This window comes from Fukomys damarensis, unplaced genomic scaffold, assembly GCF_012274545.1.
Source record: "Fukomys damarensis isolate Sample0158 unplaced genomic scaffold, DMR_v1.0_HiC HiC_scaffold_38, whole genome shotgun sequence".
Lineage (NCBI taxonomy): Eukaryota > Metazoa > Chordata > Mammalia > Rodentia > Bathyergidae > Fukomys > Fukomys damarensis.
Genome location: NW_022900950.1, coordinates 18,268,700 through 18,294,913, shown reverse-complemented (window position 1 = coordinate 18,294,913; position 26,214 = coordinate 18,268,700). Strand labels below are relative to the sequence as shown.

General features: G+C 36.6%; 1 protein-coding gene and 1 pseudogene across 1 annotated transcript in view; one reads left to right on the top strand and one right to left on the bottom strand.

Moving 5' to 3' along the window:
* The window catches only part of Synpo2 (synaptopodin 2), a 174,624-nt gene that overhangs the window by 6,796 nt on the left and 141,614 nt on the right, over positions 1-26,214 (top strand). The window lies entirely within an intron of this gene.
* Positions 19,146-19,609, bottom strand: LOC104853340 (annotated as a pseudogene).

The window sequence follows — 26,214 nt, the reverse complement described above, 5'->3', positions numbered from 1 at the left end:
TGATGCTACTCTCCTGCATCAGACTGGATAGAGAATACCTGCCACTTAGTACTCCTGCAAAAATTCCAATGACTTCAACATAAACTTTGTATGAGAGGGAATCTTACCAAATCTAAGATTATTCTTAAAAACTTTGATAACAAATGATTTTGAGGAAAAGGTAGAAGAATTGCATCTCCAAGCTAATGGGCTATAGGAAAACAATGTAATTTTTTTCAAATTTATTTTTAAATAAGTCTCCAAAATATAAGGACTCTGAGAGGTCTGTGTTTCTTCTGTCAGATTCAAACCAAATGCTATGTAGGTTTTGTAAAAGTAATTGGAGAATTTCTGAGTCAATTTTTTAAGCAATTCTAAGGACTTATTAACTTCTTAGCATTAAAAATTTCATCTGAGAAACAAAATAATATTTGATTTTTGCATGATATTTTATTATTTGACAACCTTAATGAGAACATATTTATAGTTTTGGATTACTTTAGGCACTTTATTCTTCAGACTTATGTGCCATTCTTTTCTTATTTTTAAAAAGCAGAGGTAACCATATTTTTAGCAGACTGTCTTCAAAGTCTTTGTGAAATTCTTTGGGGTGTGGCAAATCACTAATGTAGTTTCCCTTCACTACATCAATGCATTGTATTTCAGATAAATGTACTAAGAAATTGTGGTGGATTTACCATTTGAAACATTGAGAATCAAAAGTTTTATCTCTCAAATTATGTATCAAGTAATTGTTTTCTTGTCCAGTTGTTTTTGGTTTTTATAATCCCACTCACCCACGACAAGCTGCTCCTTTTGTATTTGGCAGCAGTGTTGATAAATTTCCAGAAGTGTGGGTTTGTGTTTCATCTGATTCTTCATTGGCAGTGCCCGTTCCTTCAGCTCTCTTTCTTTATCTCCTTTATCAGACTTTGCCTGCTTGAATTACACTCTTTTAGAATATGTATTTGTTTTCCTAAGAAATCTGTAAAAGTGATCAATGGGTGTTACCCTCTTCCAACATATGATTGCCTTTAGCAGTATCCTCTGGAGAAAATTTTACTGAAGGAACTTGTACACGATGTTTATTGGATGTCAGGCACTTCCCGAATCCTCGAAGTTACCAGTATTGAAGATCTCTGTGTAGGAGAGCAAAGAGTAAGTGGATTACATGAATAGTGAGGATAACTGACAAAGGCTGGCTCCAGGTTTTGTGTTCTAAGGTCCTCCATGTCTCTGTGGGGCCGGCATAGTTTGATAAGCCAAGTAAAAGAGGAGCTCTCTAAATAGACCATGAGGAGAATTTTTGGTGATTCCATAAATAAAACTACTTTTCTTGTTTTGACATTATGAGCAATATCATTTGTGCAAATTAGTGTAGAGTTATTTTATTTGAAACTTTTATTTTCAGAATGAGTAATATCACTTGTGGAAATTAGTGTAAAATCATTTCCTTTGAAACATTTATTTTCAGAACAATTTAGGAAATAAGATAGAAACTTCAAAAAGCCTTTATAATCCTGCCTTCTAAAGGAAAGTTTTTCTTTGATTTTCTGCTTAAAAAGTTCTCCTTGTTTATTTATTTATTTATTTTTAATTGACAGGTAATACATTATAATTTATAGTGTATTGAAGTATATGTTCATTGTTAAAATAGTTACTGGTTTTGTGTAAGACCATTACTGTCCACTCTTTTTTGCATTTTTAAAAAAATACGGTATGTCATCTCTAACATGAATCACCACTGTATAAAATATCATTCTTCATCTTACTACTGCCAAGTGCAACCTGTGATCCACATTTCCCAGTCCTCCCTCCCCGTAACCACTCTTGTCTCTTCTAACCACCATTCAACTCCGTCTCACTGTGACATAAACTTTTCTCAGTTCTGCCTATGAGTGAGATCATATGATATTTGCCTCTCTGTACTCAACATAGTGTTTTCTGGGTTCATCCGTATTGTCATACGGGAGAAATTTTCCTTCTTTTTAATAACTTATTGGTATTCCACTGTCTATATAGACCCCAGGAAATTACCCATTTATCCATTAATAGACACTTAAATTGACTCCATATCTTGGCTACTGTGAATAGTGCTGCATAAATATGGAAGGGTAGATTTCCTTTGGTTATATTCCTGGAAGTGGGATTGATGAGTTATATGGTAGTTCTATTTTTAATTTTTTTGAGGAGCCTCCATGTGATTTTCTTTCATGGGTGTACTAGTTTGCAATCCCACTAACAAAGTGTGAGGAGGGTACCCTTTTCTCCTCAACAACAGTTATCCTTTTTTTTTTAATAATAGCTATTCCATCAAGAGTGAATGATACCTCACTGTGGTTTTGACTTGCATTTTCCTGATGATTAAAGCTATTGAGGATTTTTACAATATACCTGTTGGTTATTTGCATGTCTTCTTTTGAGAAATATCTACTCTTTTCTGCCCCTTTTTCAATTGAGTTCTTTGTTTTCTTTTTCTGAGTTGTTTGAATTTTTCACATATTTTTGGATATTAACCCCTTGTCAGGCCTGTAGTTTGCAAAAATGTTCTCCCATTCTGGAGGTTGTCTTTTTACTACACTGATGATTTCCTTTGCTGTGAAGAAGTTTTCAGCTTGATGTAATCCCATTTTTCAATTTTTAGTTTTGTTACCTATGCTTTTGAGGTCAGATCCAAAAACATCATTGCCTTGGTCAGTGTCATGGAGCTTTTACCCTATGTTTTCTTCTAGTTGTTTCATTGTTTCAGGTCTTATCTTTAATTCCTTAATCTATTCTGAATTGATTTTTGATATGATAATAATTAATGGTATAAATTTATTATTTGACTTGTAGATACTCAGTTTTCTTGTCACTTTTTATTGACCAGGTCATTCTTTACCAAGGTGTGTTCTTGGCAGTCGTCATAGTGCTTGTTACATTGCTACAATAGAATACAATAGACTGAGCAATTTATACCAAAAATAAATGTATTTGAAACAGTTCTGGAGGTTGGAAAATCCAATTTCTAGGTGCCAGCACCTCGTGAGGATGATGTATATGCCATAACAAGGCAGAGGAATCACATGACAAGAAAGCAGAGACCAAAAGGGTAGAAACAAGGAATATACATAACAGAGAGAGAACTTGCTTTTATAACAAAATCACTCCCAAGATAACTAATCCACTCCTGTGATAAGAGTATGAACCCATTCATGAGAACTGTACCCTCATCACCTTTTAAAAATCCCACAACTTTGTCTTTGTATGAGAAACTCTTTATTCTCTACTTAAAAAATATATATATATATATATATGGAACATGATTGTGCTAAGTAGTTCAAGCTGCCCGGAGTTCAATATGTATCCCAGGCTGGCCTCAAACCTGCGATGGTCCTTCTGCCTCAGCCTCCAAAATGCTAGGATTGCAGACATGCACCACCACAGCTGGTTATTTCCTGTAATTCATGAAGGACAGCTCTGCTGAGTAGTGCTTTTGATTGTCAATTTTTTCCATCAGTACTTTTATGTCATCTCACACTTTCCCAGGCTGTAAGATTTCTGCTGAGCAGTCTACTGACACTTCTTTGTATATTATTTATTTCTTTTCTCTTTCTCCATTTAGAATTTTTTCTTTGTCTTTTATCATTGACAGTTTGATTGTAATATGTATTAAGGTAGTTTTTGGCTGGAAGTTGGAAACTTTTGGATTTTCTGCATCTGGATATTGATATTTTTTCCTCAGGTTTGGAAAGTTTTCTTCTACTACTTATTTAAATAAGATTTTTACTGCTTTATTTTTATTTACTCTCTTGAAGGGTAGTGACTTATAAAATTTGTCCTTTTAATGCTATCCCACAAATCCTATGATCTTTATTCATTACTTTTCATTCTTTTTTCATTTTTGTCTCCTCCGACTGCATCTTTTTCAGTTTGACCAGTCGTGCTGTTGATATTCTCTATTGAATTCTTTTTTTCATTTTATTCATTATGTTTTTCTACTCCAGAATTTCTGTTTAGTTTATCATTATTATTTTAATCTCCCTGTTAGTTCTGGTCACTTATTTTTTCATTTCATTTGATTGTTTTTCTGAATTTTCTTGAAGTTTTGATCTTCCTAAAAACACGTATTTTGAGCTCCTTGTCGGACAGTTCATCTCTTTCAGGTCAATAATTAGCATCTTGTTTTGCTTGTTTGCTAACTTTATATTTCCTTGATGTTTCTTCATGTTTGTATTTATGTGTCAATGTCTGTGCACTGGAAAAACAAGGACTTATCCCAGGATTTTCAGTCTGCTGTCTGGGAACATCTTTCTATAATAAATCTGTGCAGACATTCTGAGCAGGTCATCTGGTTAGATCCCTAACTAATGATCACTTCAGCCACTGAGACTGTAGAAAGTGCCTAAGCCCCAAACAACCCTGGCTGACACAGACCTGGCCTGGAATTTTCTGGCTACTGAGGCTGGCACAGCACTGGGGCACACCCGAGACAGGCAGCTGCTGAGGATAGAGCAGCACCGGGTTGCTCCTGAAGTCCCTGTGGTGGAGCTAAACTTACCACTGTGTTATTTGGAGCCCATGGATACTGTCACTAGCTGACAGTTTTGTGAGGCAGAACTCAGGTTTGTCTTGTAGATTCTGTAGGTTTCAGTCTGGTGCCAGAGGGGGCCTAGAGGCTCAGCCTGCAGGTAGAGGCCTGGAGTGGGGGCCCATGGAGCTCTCCCAGTGTGGAGTTTCAATGTGTTGAGTCCAGTATTGGAGTCAAAGCCAAACTCCTATGCTTATTCCTTCTTCTCTTCAAGCAGGAAGTATCTCTTTCTGTGCAGTGTTGCCCACTGTTACGGAAGAGGTAACACAGGTGTTGTGAAACAATCCTTGCTACCCCTTTCAATGAGCTCTCTTCTTATTTTGTAACCAAATATTTTGATCTCTCGCCTAGTTTTCTTAGCTCTGACGAAGGTATTTTGTTCACTGATAATCATTCAAATGGATATTTTTATGGAGGGATGATCACTGGAGATTTGTATTTCATGATCTTACTCTGCCTGCTTCCTGTGGACACCTGTATCTATTTTAAAGCTATTGCGTACTACTTTATTTACTTTTTTTCCCCAGTACTGAGGAATGAACCTAAACTTTTGCCCCTTTTTGAGAGAGGATCTCTCAATAAGTTTCCCAGGCTGGGTGGTTCAAACTTGTTATCCTTCTGCCTCAGACTCCGGGAGTTCTGGGATTACAGGTTTATGGCCATGCCTACTGGACATGCTACTTTATTTTTGAAGCCAAAAGCTTCTACAAGGTAGACCATTTTTGAGAATTTTGTCATGTACTTCATAACAGTAAGGCTGAACTTATTAAAAAATTATAAAACTAATGCATTTATCTGGCAGCGTGGTCACAGACATTCTATTCCATCAATAGCTCTTCTTCCATTTCCCTCAGTGCTTTCCTGCTCCCTTACCTCTAGCCCAGGCCTTCATTATTTATCTCTTAGATAACTATGGGCCCTAAAACTGCTCTCCCTTGTCTGGTTTCACATTCCTTGGGTTCGTGCTGTATAGAGCAGCCAGAGAGATTTTCCTAAATCACCTGTTATAGCACTGCTTAAAATACTTCAAAGGCTTTCCCCCACTGATACCAAAATAACCATAGCTTCGCTTTTGTCTTATTATGTACATACAAGTTTAAAGTATTTAAGGAATTATTTCATTTACAGTGTTCTTAGTATCTTTTTCTAGACATAGAATCTGAGGCCTAGAGAGGTAAAGTCAATATTTTAAGGCCATATAATTAGTGAACAACAAGATCAGGACAGAGGCCAATTTGATGCCAAAGTCTGTCCTCTTCACTGTCCCCCCACTGGTGTGGCTTCCTCAAAGATCCTGCTGAGGCACTAAAGGTTTTCATGACGTGGGCCCTGCCAAAGTGTCTGGCCCAACTGCCTAGAGATGCTTTCAGCTATTTGGAAATATGACAGTTATCTCAAAGTATTGGATATTTAGGTGGCACACACAGAGGCAGCAACATCATAAATTCGAGTCTAGCATGGGCAACATAGCAACTTAATGAGACTTTGCCTCAAAATTTAAAAAAAAAATCTGAGTGTGAAAGTCTGTGCAGAGGCCCTAAGTTCATTCCCCAGGATTGCAAAAGCAAAACAAAAATATAAAACAAAAACCACTACCACCGCCACCAACAACCACAAAAACCTCGTGCGTTTCTCAGTTGATTCTCACCCTTGCTGTGTCATCATCTGGAATACTTGTCCACCCCGACCCCTAGTGCCTACCCTAATTTACTTAGTGAAATTGAAATTCTGTTCACTCCAGAAGACTTTGCTAAAGGCCGTGCCCTGGAGGGTTTGGGTCAATTTTTAAGTCACAGGTAAGCACTGTGTGTCTGATTACCACACAGTTTTTAACTGGGGCTCTCGTATGCTTCACCGTGTAAGGCTGAGACTTCTGCTCACACGTCTGTTTCTCCACTCAACCAGTGCTATCCAAATATTTTGCTTGCATCTTCTGAAGCAAAACAAGTTTAAGCAAATCCAAGATATTATACTATATACATAAAATGTAGTATATATAGATATGTATATGCTGGGCTAATATTTCATGTTTAGTAGAAGACATATCAAAAAGAAAATTTAAAGGAATTAAAGATCCAATAGGCAGCATTTTAAGAATTTATATTTTACCGTCTTGCCCATACAAAATACCTTTTTAATCTCACTAAATGGAAGTGTTTTAGTGGTAAGAATGATGCGACTGACAGATTTTATGATTTTGAAAATCTTAATGTAATTCTGTGAGTTTAACTGATTCAAAGGACTTGTAAAATTTTATTTGTTTTATTACTTGAATCTAAAGCCTATGATAGCCTGGAAAGATCATCTCATAGTATACAGATATGCACCTTGAAGAAACTAATCACTAGATGAGAATTATTTTTCACTCTAATGAGCCAATAATGCAAACATTTTTTGTTGCAATTTAACTATTGAGTTTCTATCTTCTTAGATATCCACCCTTTGGTCTTACAAACTATTTACATTTTTATAATTTATTGCTAAAATCTCACTGTACTATATATTTGGAAGACACAAAACCAGATTTTTTCTAGTTAGTGTGAAGATATGGCATTTTAAAGAATTCACTTATATAAATTTCAATTGAAATATCACCTAATTATAGAAACATTTTCAACAACTCTTTTCAGAACATTCTGTTTCATCCATTTCTTTATTTTTAAAGTTACTTTCAAAGCAATTCATTGTAAGGGAGCACAATGTGTTTATTATTCTAAAATATATGTCAGGTGAGAGATGAGTACTCCCAAAAAAGGTAAACAGATTTCAAGTTCATTTTTATGTTAAATAAAACTAAAACATCCTTAAGTTTTACAATTCTTTTTAAGAATTTGAAGAGACACAATTGAATCCTTGTGATACAAACTTGTACAACATATTAATTTTTCCTATTAATTCCCTATATCTCTGCAACATGCTTTAAAGATTGCAGTATTGTTTACATGGGAATTTCTATTAAATTATTCAACTATATTGGTCAAATCCTACAATAATTTTATACACCTATCTTCAAATTACTTTGCTGCATATACTTGTTTTTGTTTAGGTATACAGTACAGTTACATCATCATTGGGATCTTGTACCTTTATGTGACAAGTCTTGGTTCTCATTTTTTTCCCCTTGTCCCTGCATATACTTGTTTAAAAATAATGCTCTAAACAAATTTGATATGAGGCACCTTCATAACTTTATCCCAGAACCTTTTTCTTGTTAATTCTTGTTAAAGCAGATGCCTCATCAATGATTTTATGTGTAGTTTTTTATGAAAGATTTATTTTTAAATAAAAATGTTAATTTTCTTAAATCAAAGAATTAACTTAATTTTGACAGTTTCACCATAGAATCTTTCCATATTGGATCTCCGAAAAGTATTTCTTCAATATTTCAGTGTTAAACTAGAATTTTAAAAGTACCATGGACTGAGTTATACTAGAAACATCTTTCTTAATCATACTGTAAACCTCAAATCTGTAGTTTGTAATATTATTTTTTATACCACCTTCCTGTGGTTTGTAGTGTTATTGATGATCTTTAAAAATTTTGCTGAAAAATATTGGTTTGTTGCCATGTTGTATATCTTGTATTATTTTAAGTAGTTTTACTTGTATCCATGAAGACCTTTTTAATCATTTGACCTTTTTTATCATTTGATTTAAATTCTGCAAAGTTTCAAATGGAGTTTTGCTTGACTTTAGTTGGTATTGAAAAATAAAATCTAGAAATTTTTCATGTTCTGGAGGTTTAGGTTTTAAATGAATTCCTAATTCTGTTTACTCTACATTAATATGTGCTAATATCATAGAGCAAAATATGCCGAATTTCCTCTGTAGCAATATAAATCTATATTCTTAGCAATTTTATTGATAATTTTGAATGTTTTACTAACTCTCCCATATGGTTAAACAGTCGTGATTTTTAATTTATAATAAGGCTGAGGAAGAGTGTCTGTAGGAATGTAGGGGAGGGTCAGCTCTGCCATATTTTTGTCTTACTGCGTTGAAATGCGTATTTGTAACTAATTCCTTCCATGAAAAAAGGGAGTCATTTTGTGAGGGTTGATTTAGTTGAAACTAGATAATTATATGGAAAGTTACATAAGTACAGTACAAGAAGACATAGTGCAAAATGCTGCAAGAAAATCAATGCATGCAAAATCTTCTTTGCATTCTGCCATATTGGGAAGTCCTTTCTGGTGAGGGCATCTCAAGTACTGTGTGAAAATATGACACAGACGAGGGTACCACTAGCAGATTGTACGTTAAAGCAGATCAAATATTACTGCTCATTTTTGTTGCATTTTGTAGATGAAAATATATGTCCATTAAGAATCCAATTGGATTGGTAGATGGGTAGAGGGAGAGCCATCCAGGCACAGAATACTCCAGATGCATGAACCCTGAGACAGAAGTGTGCTTAGTATGATCCAGAAATGCTAAAGAGGCCAGTGGAGTTGGCACATAACTCTCATGAGAAATTGTTGTAAGAATTCCAGTTTTCCACAGTGATAAAAATGAACAAGTCTCTCTCTCTCTCTCTCTCTCTCTCTCTCTCTCTCTCTCCCTCCTGGGAACTCTGGCCATGTAATTATTTTCCCATCATTAAATGATTAACATACTGGTCCTATGAGAACAACTTTGTGGTTTTTGTAATTCTTCTTCAGTCATTTCAGCTTTTCATGATATAACAGTCTACTGCAAAGTCTCTAGAACACTTTAAGTGAATGATCACTGCTGCCTCTTCTGTAGTTTGGATAAAAATAATACTAAAGTGATCTTTCCTCTTCCTCTGAAATTAATTCTCCCAGTGAGAGAAGAAGAATTTAAGGAGTGTTGAAGAGAATGGGATACATAGATCCTGTTTATTTTGACCTTGGTGTTATGCCTAGGGCAAAGAAGAATTTTAGTTCTATTTTCTAATGCATTTTAATTTTCACTTTTCCTTTAAAAACGAGATGTTCTTATTTAGACGTTGTTTGGAAGCTGAGCCATTGAAAGGAAAAAAGCACTTCAGGGCTGGCTATGACTCATTGACTATGTAGCTTTAAACACATTTTTCTGAGCCTCAGTTTCCTCATCTGTAAAATAGAGTGTTATATACAAATTTGCTGGATTTGTAGGTCAAAAAATTTGGAATATTGCTCAGTTATTACAACTGAGTCATCTAAGACCCAAAAAACCAGTTAATAATATATTGGCCAGACTCTAGAAGGATTGTGTTTTAAGATCACTGTCTGATAGTAATAATAAGGTAAAGGAGTTTGTCATTATCATCATTTTTATTCTAATTAGAAGAGGAAGGACAATAACGATCTTCCTCTCAAGCTTGATTTTCTACAGAAATTTTGAATAGCAGTAATTCAATCCAGTTCTTTGGATCACTCCAGATATACAAATGAAAATCAAAAGGGTAAAATCCAGATACAACAATTTGTGATGGTTGTGTCATGCAGTGTAAGTTTTCATTTTTGACGACTGTAACATTTTTTAAAAAAATTCATCTATTCCTATTTGAGATTGCTTTGTGGTATAGTTTAATCAGTTTAATACAATGGATCCTAAAATTATGTATCTTACAAGGCCAAATAAAATTAACTGTCCCCCCTAAATATAGTACAGAATTTAAAAAGGAAATTCATGCTAGGAAGAGTTGTGTGCAACTCTGAGCAAGTGGGCTTTGATTCTTTAAATCATGTCAGTCTCTGTGCCTCAGCTTTTTCACTGGTAAAATAGGGATAGTGATAGTACCTACTTCCAACGCTTTTTGTAGAGACACAAATTATACATGGAAATTATTTAGCACACAGGAAACTTTCAAGGTTTTAAATCACTATTACCATGTTTGTGGTTATTCTGACTAGTTAATCAAATTTTCTGAAGAAGTCAAGGCTTTTGAGTCCTGCTTGTCATTGGAAGGATTCCTGCAGTCCTTGGGGTCTCTCTCTGTGAGGTGGCATTTAATGGCTTCAGAATGTTGCCTCCTACTTACTGAATAACTCAAAAGCCTTTAATTGGAAGCAGCATATGGAAATCATCATGAAGAGAAGAAATAACTTAAAGTGCTTAGGAAATATAAAAGAAGATAAATTGTCCTTGCTAAGTAAATATAGGACACTGATCTCCAAATAGTCAGGGCCTTTGGCAGAAACTGTGCCAGGGCCTTTGGCAAAAGCTAATGAGCATTTTGTTTCCTCCCTTGTCCTCCCCTTAACATCTTGTCTTCTATATTAGAAGATGTTATTACTATATAAGGTTGCTTTTTCTAAGTATATGATACTACATGAAATTCCTTGGTGTTTTTAGCTTTTCAAATAATGGTGAATTATTTTCAACAGTCAAGATCAAACTGAAATGAAAAACAAAATCTGTGAAAGTAGAGACGAATAATACCATAGAAGTCATTACTTCTTTTTTTCTTTCATGAAAAACATAACATTTTCCATTGGATGGTGCTCAGTGTGACTTCTATTAGATTGAATTGTGTAGATATTATATTACATTTATTGGCTGCTACAGGAAGCAAAACTCAGTGATCCATTTTCAGGTCTTGAATCTGTTGGAAGCCTGCCTGCCAGATGGGGAAATGTAGATCTGAACACTTTCATCCTGGGGCATAGCCAGAGTCATGGAAAGGAAGCTCATCCACTCTGACCAGCCCCCTGTGCCAAAATGACCCTTGTATTGACTGGGTTACCATGGGTTCTTGCAGCCACAGATGCAGGTCTGAGTGCAGACACATTCAATTAAGGATCCCATTATGATATTGATTCCATTATGTTGTCCATTACCTCCGACTACTCTGACCCTCACTTCTTTTTCTTGACAAGGAAAATTCTATTGTTTTTATTGCCCCTAATCTCCTCATACTGTATCTATTTCTTTGTACATCTCTTTCCTCCATAGCTTGCTAAACAAATCAAGACATCAAATCTGATGTCACTGTACTTGCAAAAGAAAGAGAGGGACATCTGGTGTGTGTGTGTGTGTGTGTGTGTGTGTGTGTGTGTGTGTGTGTGTGTTGATTCTTGGAGGAGATGAAATAGTATCTTGGTTAATTTTTTCTTGATTGCTGAGACAAAATACCCAACATCCAAAGTTAAAGGAGGAAATGTTTATCGTAGCTTACAGTTTATAGAAGGTTCAGTTCATAGTTGGATGGCTTCAAGGCAGGTTGGCATGGCAGAGGGACCATCACAGAGGAGAAACAGTTCATGGCAGGCAGAAGGCAGCAAAGTAGTGAAGTAGAAAGCAGCAAGCAACAATAGCAGCCTTCTTCCTGTCCCCTATATTTTCTCTAGGCTACATATCCTTAATGTGGGTAGTGCTTACAACCAGAGTGGGCCTTCCTATTATCCACTCACAGAACTCTGAGAAACCAATCAGTGGAGTGATTTAATCACATACCCTTGATCTCAGCATCACCCACTTAATTACAGAATCACATATTCTAGATCCAGCCACATCTGAAAAGCCCCCCACCCCCATGACTGCATAAGGCTTTGGGGGGACATCTAGATAAAAAGCCATAGCTCTATTATAGAAAGTTATTTTACAATAATGCAAAAGGCATCACATGCTTTTCCAGGAATGTGTTTTAACAGTCCAACACCTTGCTCATAGAATTTGCTTTGAAGGTTTTAAGGCCCTTTACTTCTTTTCATCATTATGTTTGACCCTCTAGCCCCAGCCTCATCTACACAGTCTTGCTCTTTGTAGTGCTTGCTTGTTCCCAGGAGGTGGTTCTCCTTTTGCTCCTAAACCCTTCACATTTGTTCTCCTACTGAGTCTCTGCAATTTGGCCCATTTTCTGAATGGAATGTTCCTCTACTTATTTCTCTTAGTCACACAATAGATGTGCAATAAAGATTTAATTTTTAGCTGATTGATTAGCGGCAATTCTTGTTTTTAACTTTATATGTGACAAAACTGCATTCAATTAAAAAGTAGGCAAACATTTGGGGGGATTTACAAATTTCATTTCAACTTTTGAGGATGAAGATATGAATTGTGCACTAAAGGCAAGTGAGAGCTGGAAGGTGCCACTGCTCCTGGATAGGAGGAAAGGATAGAGAGCAGGGACAGAGCACAGGGACAGCAGCCACCCGAGCCAGGACATCCTGACTTACAAAGTGGAATTGTCAGGCTCCACAGTGTCAGTGAAATTTCAGTCCTCAGTGTGCCTTTCTATATTTTACACTTAATAAACAAATTGTTTCAATTTAATATTATTTTATAAAGACTTGTTTCTTATTTGTATTTCTAGTTAAAACATTTGACTTTTCACATTTCTATTGTCACTCTGCTCTTTGAAAGTAGAAACCACATTTTTTCATAGCTCTTGGCATCTTCCAAAATAGAGCTCTTCGAATTAGATGATTAGCACAAGCATATAACAAGTGGTGCATGCCTGTAATCCCAGCACTCAGGAGGCTGAGGCAGGAGGATCGCTGTGAGTTCGAGACCAGCCTGGGCTACATTGTTTATATTAAAATTGCTACATATTATGCCTCACTGTTCAAGTCTATAAGGCATTCTAATTTGATGGAGGCAGGAGAAGAAATGTTTAATATTGTTCATCTATTCCTTGAAGCCCTTTGATTTGGAAGAGTAGCATATATGTATGAAATGTGTCTGAGACAGAAGAGAGACTTGACTAGTTTGGTCCACACCTCAAATTGCAGTGCTTTTAATTAAATCATGGCTATAACCCACAAACAGATTCTTTAAGGTCTATTTAAAAAGAATAAAATAGCTAAAATTGAGAATGGTTTTTATTTTTGGATTGTAAAAAACAACACATTGTCATTGTAAAAATAATTCAAATATTACAGAAAGGGAAAAAAATAAAATGAAAATCATACCAACCAGAAACAGCACATTGTTAATATTTTGGTGAACAATTTCTCAGTCTCCTCTCTCTGTATACACACTCACTCATAGTTATTCTTATGTTTCTTTCTCTATAAAAATAATCACACTTAATGTGCTTTCTTATTAAACAACCCATGGACACCTCTTCATGTCAATTAACTGATTTGCATCATAATTTTTAATGGTTGCATAGTATTACATAGTGTGGATCAAACATAAGTTACTTAATTCACTCTGTATTGAACATGTAGTTAGTTTTAATTTTTAACCATTAAAAATAGTGCTGAGAAAGATACTGAAATATACAAAATATATTTGTTCACTTGTCTAATCATTCCTTTAGAATAAATCCCTAAGGGTAGAATTCTTATTATGAGACTATGGCACATAGGTGGCATTCTTAAACTTATTTCCTTTATTTTATTCTGTGAAAAGAATATATGTATTAATTTTGGGCAAGCTGTTATACCAAAAAAAAATTTTATGTGCCTGTTACCACTCCCTCTTCCCTATCATATTTATTTAATACTGGCTCTGCCTGATAACATGAGTAAATGGAATGTCAAATAGTCTAGGTATCATATTTTTAATTTTAAAATATTGATAGTGACTTGTAACTTTCAAAATAACTTAAAAGCCAGGTGTGGTGGCACATGCCTATAATCCAGCACTGGGGAGGCTGAGGCAGGAGGATCTCTGTGAGTTCGAGACCAACCTGGGCTACATAGTGAATTCCAGGTCAGTCTCAACAACATAGTGAGACCCTGTCTCAAAAACAAAACAAAACAAAAACAAAAATGACTTAAAAGAAAAAGTTCTAATAAAAAATTCCCATATTTCAGTTCTATTAAATTTCTATATTATTTCAGAACAGAATTTTTTTCATAAATATGATCAGCATCTTCAAAGCAACAGCCCAGAGATATTAAGCTGAGAAATTGAGGCTTGTAGTTTTCAGTGGAATTATCAATAGAGGATGATCAAATATAAAATTATTGAAAAGGAAAAGAAATGTTGATATCTCTCTTTTGAGATATATATTAAAATGGGTTGTAGCATGATAAAATCATGAGGATTTTTGTGTTGACCTTTTATCCAGCTCAACACACAAAAATCAATAGCCTTCCTCTACATGAACAACAGACTCACTGAGAGAGGAAGTGGAGAAACAACTCTTTTCACAATAGCATCCAAAAAATGAAATACCTAACTAAAGAAATCAAAGAGCACTACTCTGAAAACTACAGTACTCAGAAAAAAGGAGATCAGTGAGAATATCAGAAAATGGAAACACATCCCTTGCTCTTGGCTAGCAAGAACCAAAATAGTGAAAATGGCCATACTTCCAAAACTGCTATATAGATTCAATGCAATCCCAGTTGAAATTCCAACAGCATAATGCACAGAGCTTGAGAAAAAAAAAATCCAAAAATTCATTTGGAACCAGGAGAGACCTAGAATAGCAAAAGCCATTCTAGGCAACAAAGACAAGGTAGGGAGTATCACAATCCCCAATTTGAAACTATACTACAAAGCCACTGTGACAAAAATAGCATGGTACTGGCAAAGAATTAGACCAGGAGATCAGTGTAATAGATTAGAAGATGCAGAAACAACTCCAGATGTAGTCAGCCACCTCTTCTTTGACAAAGGAGCTATATATATCCTCACTGGAGGAAAGATAGCCTCTTTAATAAATGGTGAACAGGATTTGCCAAAGATTAACACTAGACCCCTGTCTTTCACCATGCACTAAACTAAAATTAAAGTGGATTAAATATCTAAATATTAAAACAGAAATACTAAACTTGCTGGAAGATAAGTTAGGTAGAACTCTTGAAGACATTGGCATAGGAAAAGACTATGTATAAAACCTCAGCAGCATGGGAATTAGCAAAAGAAGCAACAACAGGGATCTCATCTTATTAAAAAGCTTCTGCACTACTAGAGGAGCCACCAACAGAGCTTAGAAACAACATACAAGATGGGAAAAAATTTTATCAGCTGGTCCTCAGTCAAAGGACTACAGAGTATATAAAGAACATAAGAAAATCAGACCCTCCAAATTTAAAGACCCAATTCAAAAATGGGCATCTGAAATGAGCAGACATTTCTTAGACAAAGCAGTAAAAGCAGCAAATAAACATGAAAAAATGTTCAACATCACTGGTCATTCAAGAGATGCTGATGAAAACAACACTGATATTCTATCTCATCCCAGAAAGAATGGCTGCTATGAAGAAATTAACTAATAACAAATTTTTGCAGGATTGTGGGGAGAAAGGAACCCTTCTCCATTGTTGGTGGGAGTGCAGACTGGTGCAACCACTGTGGAAATCAATATGGGGATGCCTCAAAAAACTAGGACTAGAGGTTCCATTTGACCCAGCTATTCCTCTACTAGGTATCTTCCCAAAACAATTAAAGGAATCATACCACAGCGATATATGCTCACCCATGTTTATAGTGGCACAGTTTGTAATAGCTAAAGCTTGGAAACAGCCCAAGTGCCCATAAACTGGAGAATGGATAAAGAAAATTGTGTGTGTGTGTATGTGTGTGTGTGTGTGTGTGTGTGTGTGTGTTTTAATAAAATGGAGTACTACTCAGCCATAAAAATGAGAAATTAGACACATTTATAGCTAAATGGATGCACATTGAGGTGATACTCAAGTGAAATAAGTAGGACACACGTGTGTAGATAGCAAAAATTCTCTGGCATGCGAAAGTGAAAGGGCAAATAAGGATTAAAATGAATAAATGATAATGTGAAATAGGACAAAAAGGTACAAAGGAGTAGGAAAAGTGGGAGGCGTAGGGGAAAGGAAAGAAGAGAAAGAAAAAATATGAGATAAATAAATGGAAATGAAGTTTTTGCAAATAGGGAGAGGTGGAGGGGTTGAAGGGATGACAGAGGAATGGGGAAAAAATAACCAAGACATCATGTGAAGTTCCCAATGATGAATGAAAATGTATTATATACTTATAATGTACCAATAAAATAATTTAAGGTGGGGGGAAGAAATCAACCAATAACAAGTGCTGGTGGGGCTGTAGGGAAAAAGGAACGCTTCTCCACTGTTGGTGGGAGTGCAGACTGGTGCAATCACTGAGGGAAACAGTATGGAGATACCTCAAAGAACTAGGATTAGAGGTCCCATATTACCCAGCTATTCTCCTGCTGGTTATCTTTTCCCCCAAAATTAAAAGAATCATACTACTGAGATATATGCACACCTACATTTACAGTGGTGACACAGTTTGTAATAGCTAAAACTTGGAAACAGCCTGAGTGCCCATCAACTGGAGACTGGATGAAGAAGTGTTTTGTTTTGCTTTGCTTTGTTTTTTAATAAAGTGGGGTACTGCGCAGCCATTTAGGCTCGGGATTTAGATCAGTGGCACCTCACCTGACTTGTAAGTGCAAGGTCCTTAGTTCAATCCCCAGTACAAAAAAGGAAAAAAAAAAAAAAGAATAAGAAATTAGACACATTTATAGCTAAATGGATGCACATTGAGGTGATACTCAAGTGAAATAAAGAGGACACATATGTGTAAATACCAAACAGTTTTTCTGGTATAAGAAACTGAAAGTGTAAATAAGGATCAAAATGTATCATAGAGCCGGGTGTGGTGGCGCATGCCTGTAATCCCAGCACTCGGGAGGCTGAGGCAGGAGGATCCCCGTGAGTTCGAGACCAGCCTGGGCTACACAGTGAGTTTCAGGTCAGTCTCAACTACATAGTGAGACCCTGTCTCAAAAAAACAAACAAACAAAAAAAAACCAAAACAAAATGTATCATAGATAATGTGGAATAGGAAGAAAAGGTCCAAAGGGGAAGGGGAAGTGGTAGGGGTGGAGAAAAAGAAAGAAGGGAAAGGAAAAATGGAAACAAAGTCTTTGTAAATAGGGAGGGGTGGAGGGGTTGAAGGGAGGGCAGGAAAATGGAGAAAAAATAAGAATCAAGATATGTCATGTAAAGGTACAAATTTACAATGATGAATGTCATCATATTGTATGCATGCCTAAAATGTGCCAGTAAACTTAATGAATTTAAAGAAACCAAAAATGATATACATTTATCTATAAGGGATAAAAATTTCATCTCAAAAGTTTTGAAACAAGAACAAACCACGTGGAAAAGTATCATCATAAATATTATCACAATATTGTTTCTCTAATAGTTATATGAGATCAGCTACAGGAAGAAGGCCTTACTCTTAGTAAATACCTCATTGAAATTGGGGTCTTATAATATTTTTATTTCAATTTCCTAAAGCTTTGTAAAGGTTTATTTATTCATTTATTTTGTTACTGGGGATTGAACTCAGCACTTTGTGCTTGCAAGGCAGGTGACAGAACCACTGAGCTAAATCCCCAGCCCCTATAATGTTTTTACTTTTTTTTAATGTGAGGAGACAATGAAACTTTTTTATTGCAAGACCAAGTGACTAGGAAAATATATCACAGTCTGGACACAGCAGACAGGGTATATTATCATTTCAAGTAATAAATTGGTAGAAAGACAACACATCTCTTATCCAAAAGATAGGGTGCCCTGCTGGGGCAGGAACACTATGCTGTAAAGGCCCCAGGCAAAAACGGTATTTGGTAAAGGAGTCACAGCTCAAATTGCATACTTTTTGACCTTCCTGATGCCAGGGGAGTATCTCAATAAGGCACTGTAATTCAGGAGGTTAAGAAAACAGTGCTGGGTTTAGGCTTTTATTCCATTCTGTCCTATAAACCACTTTCTTTGAGTTCAGTACTTCACAACTGCCTTAACTAACAATTCCTATTTCAGTTTATCAGAGTCAAAACTCTTTACCCTTCAAGGGAAAAATATCACTGCAAGACTGTCCTGCTAACTTCCGCAAAAAGCATGAGGACCTATCAGCCAGCGAAGGAATTCTGTTTTCCAGATAGCATGTGACACTAACTCTTTCTTTTTTGGTAATCACTCCCAGATTGAAAGACAGTGTAAGAATATCAAGGCATACACAGCCATATCTTGATAGCTAGAAAAGGACATACACAAGGAGCCTTTCACCGTTCTTAGCTACTGTCTCAACTTCACATCTCAAATCCACTTCTTGCCCTTACATAGAAAAAAACCAAGCAAAATGAAGGCATGGGCCCCCTCCCCTTCACTCTTTGGAGACAGGGCCTTCCTGTGTAGTTGGGCTCAACTTGAACTCACGATGTAGCTCAGGCTGGCCTCAAACTCATAGCAATCCTCATGCCTCAGCCTCCCACATACTGGGATTACAGGCGTGTAAGTTAGTTATCTGAATTTTGTTTCATGGCTTAGTAGAAAATAGTGTGGTGATATTTCTGGTAAATAGGAATTTAGCTACAGAGACACTTCTGCAACTCCATCAGGTCATAGGCAGCTCAGAGGAACCTGTCAGTCTGCTATCTGTGTATTAAGACGACGCTGATACTTTGGAGGGTTCTCGGTTGGTACAACTGAGATCTCTACTTCCAGGATAAAATCTTGCCACATGAAATTTAGGCTCCAAATCACTCTCTTGTTCTATCTTTGACACAAACCTTAGCACCAGTTTGTTTGTTTGTTTGTTTTCCATTTTACTTTCTAGTATCCAGACATAGAAGAATCAGGGTCCAGAGGCAATAGAAATGTCTAAAACTTGCTGTCATCCCTAGTTTCTTCATTCATAAGTTTTACTTCCTGCCCTAGACCCTGAAGGCCACTGGCAAAGACTTTTATTTCCCAATGGACGAGAGAGACTCCTACATCCTCTCGGTCCTAGTTGGAATAGGTTCCTGTGGTTGCCTACACACGTGGCCCCACAACCGTCCAGCTGTTGCTTCACCTGAAGCTCCTCACTCCCTGCATCCATTGAATCTTTGACTCTGTCGTTGGGTTGCATTGTGCCCTGGGGCCAGGCGGTCCTGGAACTTTTCCAGCTCATTGGTCACCAAGGTCTGGGCCTAAGCTAGAGGTGCATGGCAGTGCTCGATGCACTGGCGCACCTGCTGCATGGACGCCTGGTTGTCCTCACAGCAGTTGGCACTGCCCCGGAACATGAGGCCCTGCATCTTCTGAATGTTCTCTCTTTCCACGCTCTTCACCTGCATCCGGAGCTGCTGCAGCTCTGCCACAGCGACCCCGCGCTGCACTACGCCAGCGCCCACTTGGCTTCGACGCAGCTCGGCCCATTTGCGCCCCCCCCCATAAAGCTTTATTTTTTTAAACAGTTTGTATTATTTAGTTTTACTATTATCGAAAGTTCCCTGATGTGCCTTGTTTTAGAAAACAGGAACCCAGTAACTCACTTTTTAAAAATAATGAATAGTCTAACGCAGTTGAGCAGCGGCCCCCTCCAGTGCCCTGTTGAGTTGCTGGTGCTGCACAAGGGCCCTAGATTCACCCAGCTGCCTGGCCTGGAGGCCAGCGCCTGGGACTGACCGAGCTGAAATGTGAGCGTGTAGCTCCTGTGGGCTTCTCCACACCTTGAAACATTAACACAGAGGAGCTGTGATTGACATTTCTGTCCAAGAGGTGCTGAACGTGAAAGATAAAGGGCATTCCAGGGTTGTGGACCATCCGGAGGGAAACACCTGACAGCCATGGACATCGATTTCATTTCTTTTTGTCTTGTTGTTGTTTTGTTTTGTTTTTTGGTACTGGCAATCGAACTCGGGTGACATCCATGTCATTTCCATGGACCTTTAGCTGGACCTCGTGGTAGTGATGGGATTGGTCCTGAGGGGGCTTAAAAGCCTGTCTCGGGGGCTCTTAATCTGGAGGAGTTAATATCCATGGGGATTGCGGGGGACAGGAGAGTCTGTGAGATATAAAGGTGCCTGTTTCCCAGATTTGCTCAGTGACAACGTTTTACTCCAATAAACTCCAGTACCCACTGTTCAGTAGGTAGCAGATGTTGGAAGTTGGAATCGTTTCCCTGTGAATCTCACAGCATTAGCTGTCTGTGCAGAGGTATTTTCTGGCCGTTTCTTCCCATGCATAGATGGGAATGACAGGGCTTGATGCAGAGTGGCTGGTGGGTCATATCCAACTGGGATCAGGGTTGGGAAGGCTGGTCAGAAGCAAGAGACTGAATTTGTCTCTAATGATACAGGAGGAGGAGGTAGAGAAGGAAGAAAAGGTGAAGGCACCGCATCCATCACTGGGGCTTTGGAGCCAACAAACTTCCAATTACTAGTGCCCCGTGGACATTGTGATTATGTTTCGAGCTGTGTGGCTCCCAGAATGGCACCTCTGACCCTTGCTTGAAGTTGGTGTCTATACCAGAGGATGCCTATAAACTCACATGATGACAAATGAGATAACACAGCAGTTGCACAATGGCCTTTGCTCACGACTACCAATGTATTCTGGTCTCTCTCATTTTTGGAAGACAGAATACCTGAACATAATTACTCTCTTTATTCTTCTTTTTTCATTTTAAGAGTCTGTTCTACAATGATCCATAGATCATTAGCCTAGCTAAAGTATTGAAGGCTCACCAATCCCTTCTGGGTTGCTGCGTTTAATCTTAGATACTGTCTTTGCCAACAGCACATGTTGCTGTTTTCTACTTTTGTTCTATCCTGACCTGAAGGTTGCTCCAGGTGCAGAGGTTGGCGTGATACTTCTCCTCCGTTAAACTCTGAAACTGTAGCCTCAACCACTTCCTTGGAACAATTTCCTCCTCGTGATTGACCAGTGTTATGAAAAAAAGATGTCTGTGGAGAATGCAGGCGAGATCACCCAGCTTGCTTTGCCTTTGCTGTGTTGAGATTTGGCTTTTCCTCACTCCTCTAACTTGCTTTTGATCTTGCATAACATGTCTGTACTCAAATCCAGGAGGGGAAACTTCCATCACACATTTCCATCTTTACAGCTTCCTGAATTCCTTCCTCTTCTTGAGTGTAAATGCTTAGAAATTAATTGCTCAGTTTTGTGTGTGTTTATGGGAAATGTATGTTTAAACACAATATTTCCAGCTTTTGCTAATTAATAGGACAGGCAGGGAATACTGGTGTGCTGACCTCAAAGGAAAAACAAAAAAACTTTTACTGACTAATGATGTTAGAAGATTTTATTCAACTACTTTACCCTTTTCCTTACCTTAGAAGACGTAAAAGTGATCGGGATTGAGAGAGGGAGGAAGAGAGAGAGAGAGAGAGAGAGATTTGCAGTTTCTTTTAAAACTGTGTTAAAGCACCATAGCACGAGAATAAATCTTTTCTCTTATGTAGATATTTTTTTTCTCAATAAACCTTTAAACTACAGTGCAAGTCCAGGTTTTTTAATGAATTCTTCCCCCAATAAAACATAGATGTGTTAATTTTCTAAGATTGTAAATGCCCTATCTTTCAGGGTCGGTGCATTTGATTCTTGATCATATCCTGTTGGTTTATTTGATTTTTTACATGTTTTTCCCTCAGAGAAAATAGTAAGTCCCTTAAGGTCAGGGAGTATGTTTTACATTTCTTTTATCTGATTATTTTTTGCACATGAAAGACCCTCCATAAACATCAAGAGATCTATCTTGGATTTTTCCATTTATTGTGTAGTCTTTAGATCTTTTACTATTTGGTACTAGCTTGTCTATAGTATTAATGAACAACAATTAAAATATTTTGATTTAAGAAAATTCAATTTGTTATGGAAATGAAATTTTGAAGCACTACCTGTGATATCAAATCATTTTATGCTATTGCTGGGTCCACTGCCACAGATAAGGGAGCTCCCAGCACTGTAACTGCATGAACTGTCCTAGTTATGTTACTTTGCTCCTCTCTCAGGAACTCCAGATGTGTGCCTGAGATTAATTCAATCTTTGTTTTTCTCCCTTCACCATTTGTTTTTTCTACTGAATCTGGTCACCTTGTGGGAAGCTGGAATGGAAATACCAGAATGTTATTTTTGATGTCTGAGCCTTTTGTTCTTTTTTATTGTTTTGTTTTCTTGGTGCAGATATAAAAACGTTTCTTGGTACATTCTTGCACTAACATTAAAAACTGAACTCCTCCTATATAGTTTCCATGAAATCCGTGTTAGAGTCAAAGGAAATTGTTCATGAGAAATCACAGTCAAGAGATACTAATATTTAGAAGCTCCTTAGGTCATTCACTCTAGGAGCTGAGACATACATGAAACATTGCTTTGTTTACAAATCTCATTTTTATCCAGAGACCTTTTCTCTCCTTCTATAATAGATCCAAATTCAATGAGCACACAGTCTAATTTAATAAAAAGAAATTGCCCTCCAGACACAGACATGAAATCACAGGTAAAGCCAATTGACAGGATGAAGTCTAAGTGCAAAAGAAGATGGGGTGCAGAATGGTTACAACTGCAAAACAGAAAGCATTAATGAGATCGTGAAAGCTTAAGAGTTCAAAAGAGGTAGCTCTTTTGAACTAATCTGTCCTTAGACAGAGGATATCTTTTTACAACATCCCTAAAAGCTGAACATCTAGCCTTTTAAAAAAAATTCTGATCATTATACTGATATTGGTAACCATTACACAAAGAAAAATTTTTCTTTATATCTAGGTGAACTCTTCCTTCATATAACCTCTAATTATTGATATAAGATCTGGCTTCAGTAAACATACACCAGGTATATTCCTTCTTCTTATAAAGGATGTTCAAATAAAAACTTTTCTAAAATTTTAAGCCTGCTGATCTCCAGTACCAAAAAAAAAAGAAAAAGGAAAAGAAAGCTTAAACTTCCATAACAAGGCAGATTTATAATTTTTATGTAAGATGACAGAGCTTTAAAGAAAGGAAGATATAATATAAAATATATACCATGAAGAAATAAATTCTGCATAGTAGCATCAGGAATCGATAGAGAAGTTAGTATCTGAATTAGATTATGATGTCTAATTCTACAGACATTCCAGACCCAGTGGGGAGGTACACCACAGATGTGGGATGTCAGCAGAAAGTAGATAATACTCAGGAAATTTTCAGTTCTGATATAATAGTGCTCTCTTTTAAATATTTTGTGATATATTTCAGTGAATTATGTATAAGACTTAATTCAATCAGATAGAATACAAATGTACCTCTTTGAGTTTTGTTTGTGTGTGTGTGTGTGTGTGTGTGTGCACATAAAAGCTCACTGTCATGTTCCTAGGATAAAATTCAAATCTCTACCCCTGTTTTCCATTGTGTGCATGGTGTTTTGTCTTGAATCAACAGAAAACTCATTGTGAGGAAGCTATAATGAATATCTTGCTAGCTCACTGTCATGGAAAGAAAATATACTAACTTTTGTAACTGCTCTAGTTGATTAAGTCAGAAATTGACAAGAGTCAGGGTTTAAAAGTCACTTTCTTCTTGTCAAATACAGAATCTTTAAATTCATTAAAATCTCTCTCTCTCACACTCTCATTCCTTATTAAAGAATTTTAAACAGGGAAGTCGCACAATGTGTGTGGCACATGCTTAGGAAGATGACTTGTGGTGCATAAATGGATTAAAGGGTGAGGAGCACAGCACTGTTGGCATCACACTTGGTGTGACAAACAGACTTGGGAGTAGGCCAGTTGTACCAAGGGACTGTTTAGTTTTATAGGACAAGAAACAATGGACAAATTAGAAAGATTCAGAATATGTCTGGCAAGGTCAGAAAAGTGGACAGTAATTTGAAGGTTTTATCTTGGATGACAAACAGATAGATGTTGGACTTATTGAAAAATTATATGAGGCTAAGGAGTAGTTCTGGGAAAAGAAAATTAATTGAATTTCAAATAACATTGAATTTACATTGTCTATGTGCCATACAGAAGGAGCTCTTTAAAGGAAAGTTAAGATCACCAGTCTGTACTCAAGAAAATGCTCAGTGGTAGAGAAAACTAGGCTAGGAGGCAAATACATGAGGCAAGAAGCAAAGAGAAGAGAGGATGGAAACTTAGAGATGATCACCATTAAAATGTGGACAGCAAAAAGAGGCAATGAAGGAAATTAAGTATTTATAATAAGTTAAAGCAAAAGAGTATTTCAAGGAATGTGTTATCAATGACAAATATTACAGGGTTCAAGGAATATGATAAAAAGACTATACATTTGACACCTGGGAGGGGTGGATGTTCTTTTCGAAGTTCAATAGTAAGGAAGAGGCTGTGTAGCAGATGGAGCAGAAATGATGGAAAGTAGCAGAGAGCAAGTGAAAATGTAAGTCTGGACAATTCCATTTAAAGTTTAGAAGATAAAGAAAGTTACAGAGATGTGACTGGTGAGGAACTAGGACGAGTTAAGATGGCACCTGCCTGAGGAAGAAAATGGCCCAGGAAAATGTTTCTTAGAAGCTGAAAGAGAAAGGCCGTAAATAAGAAAGGACACTGTAGCTCTTCTTATATCACAATCAAGAAGTTGGAATGGGTTTGAGTCCACTGAGCTTGGGGCGTAATATGTTTATATTTTACACACAGTTTTTGTTTTGGTATCTGGAAGTATTCTTTACATAATAAAAATGTTAGATGCAAAATGTTCTACAAAAAAAAACCCAGAGAAACAAAACAATAATTTCATTATCTGAAAACTTATAAAGCATTTGAGCAGGAGGTCATGAAATTTTAATTTGTTTAAATTTTTAAATTTAGTTTGGACAAAGGAGCACAGAACTAAATCATAGTAATCCTTGGCTTACAACACATTCTTTGTTTTTCAAAATATCATAAAACATATAAACCCATTCTCTAAACAAAAACTATCAATATCTAACACTCTGGACCCCTGTACCCTACTCATTATATCACTCTGTCTCTCTCGATTTGAGGTAAACATCATTCTGAATTTTGTTTCATCACCACTTGCCTTTCTTTTTATATAGTTTTATTTAATATTTATGCATTATTAAGAAATACATATTTCTTTTTTAGTTTTTTAATGTTTATAAAAAGTGTACCATGCCATGTATGGTTTATGGGGGCTTTCTCCCCTCACTGAAGAAGTTATCATTGAGGCTTAATCCATATGGCCAAAATGCTGGTTTGTTCATCCTAATGGATAATGCTCCAACATGTGACCAGCCCACAGCTTTCAAACCATTCCCTGCTTTTGGGCAGCTGGGCTACTCCAAGGTTTTGTTGCATCTAGTGCATGCTGCTAGTACAGGACGTTTCCTCAGCCTGGCCAAGGATGTCTTTTTGTTGCGTACCCAGGGATAGGATTGTCGGCTCATAAGTGTGTCTGTGTGCTTAGATTTGGAGAAAATGTCCGACTCTTCTTCAAGTTGATGCATGACTTTACATTTCCATCAAGGGATCCTTGGTTCTACATCTTATCCATAGTTGACGTTATAAGGCTTTTAACAATTGCCATTCCGTTAAATATAAAATGGTACTTCATTGTGATTTGGGTTTGTGTTTGTATAACCACCTGGTAATTTAACTATTTCTTCATATGTTCATTGATTATATGTATTTTTCTGTAAATTATCTGTTCATATCATTAGAATATATATTTCTATATTCTATTTTTATATGTGTACAAGTACTTTATATGTTCTTAGTATTAAACTTTGCTGGTTGTACATGTAGTGTTTTCTCAATTTTACAACCCATGTTGTAAATATTATTAGACTTACTAGTTTTTTCCTTCATAATTAATGTTTTTAGGTCTTGTTAGAGAAATATTTTACCTATACCAAGGTCCAATAAATAAATAAACAACTATATTTACTATAAGGTCTTGAGTATTAAAATTATTATTTTAAAATTATGTTTTCAAGATGTTTTATCATATATATATTTATATATATATATATTTAGTTGTCATATAAATATATGACATATATATATATATTTA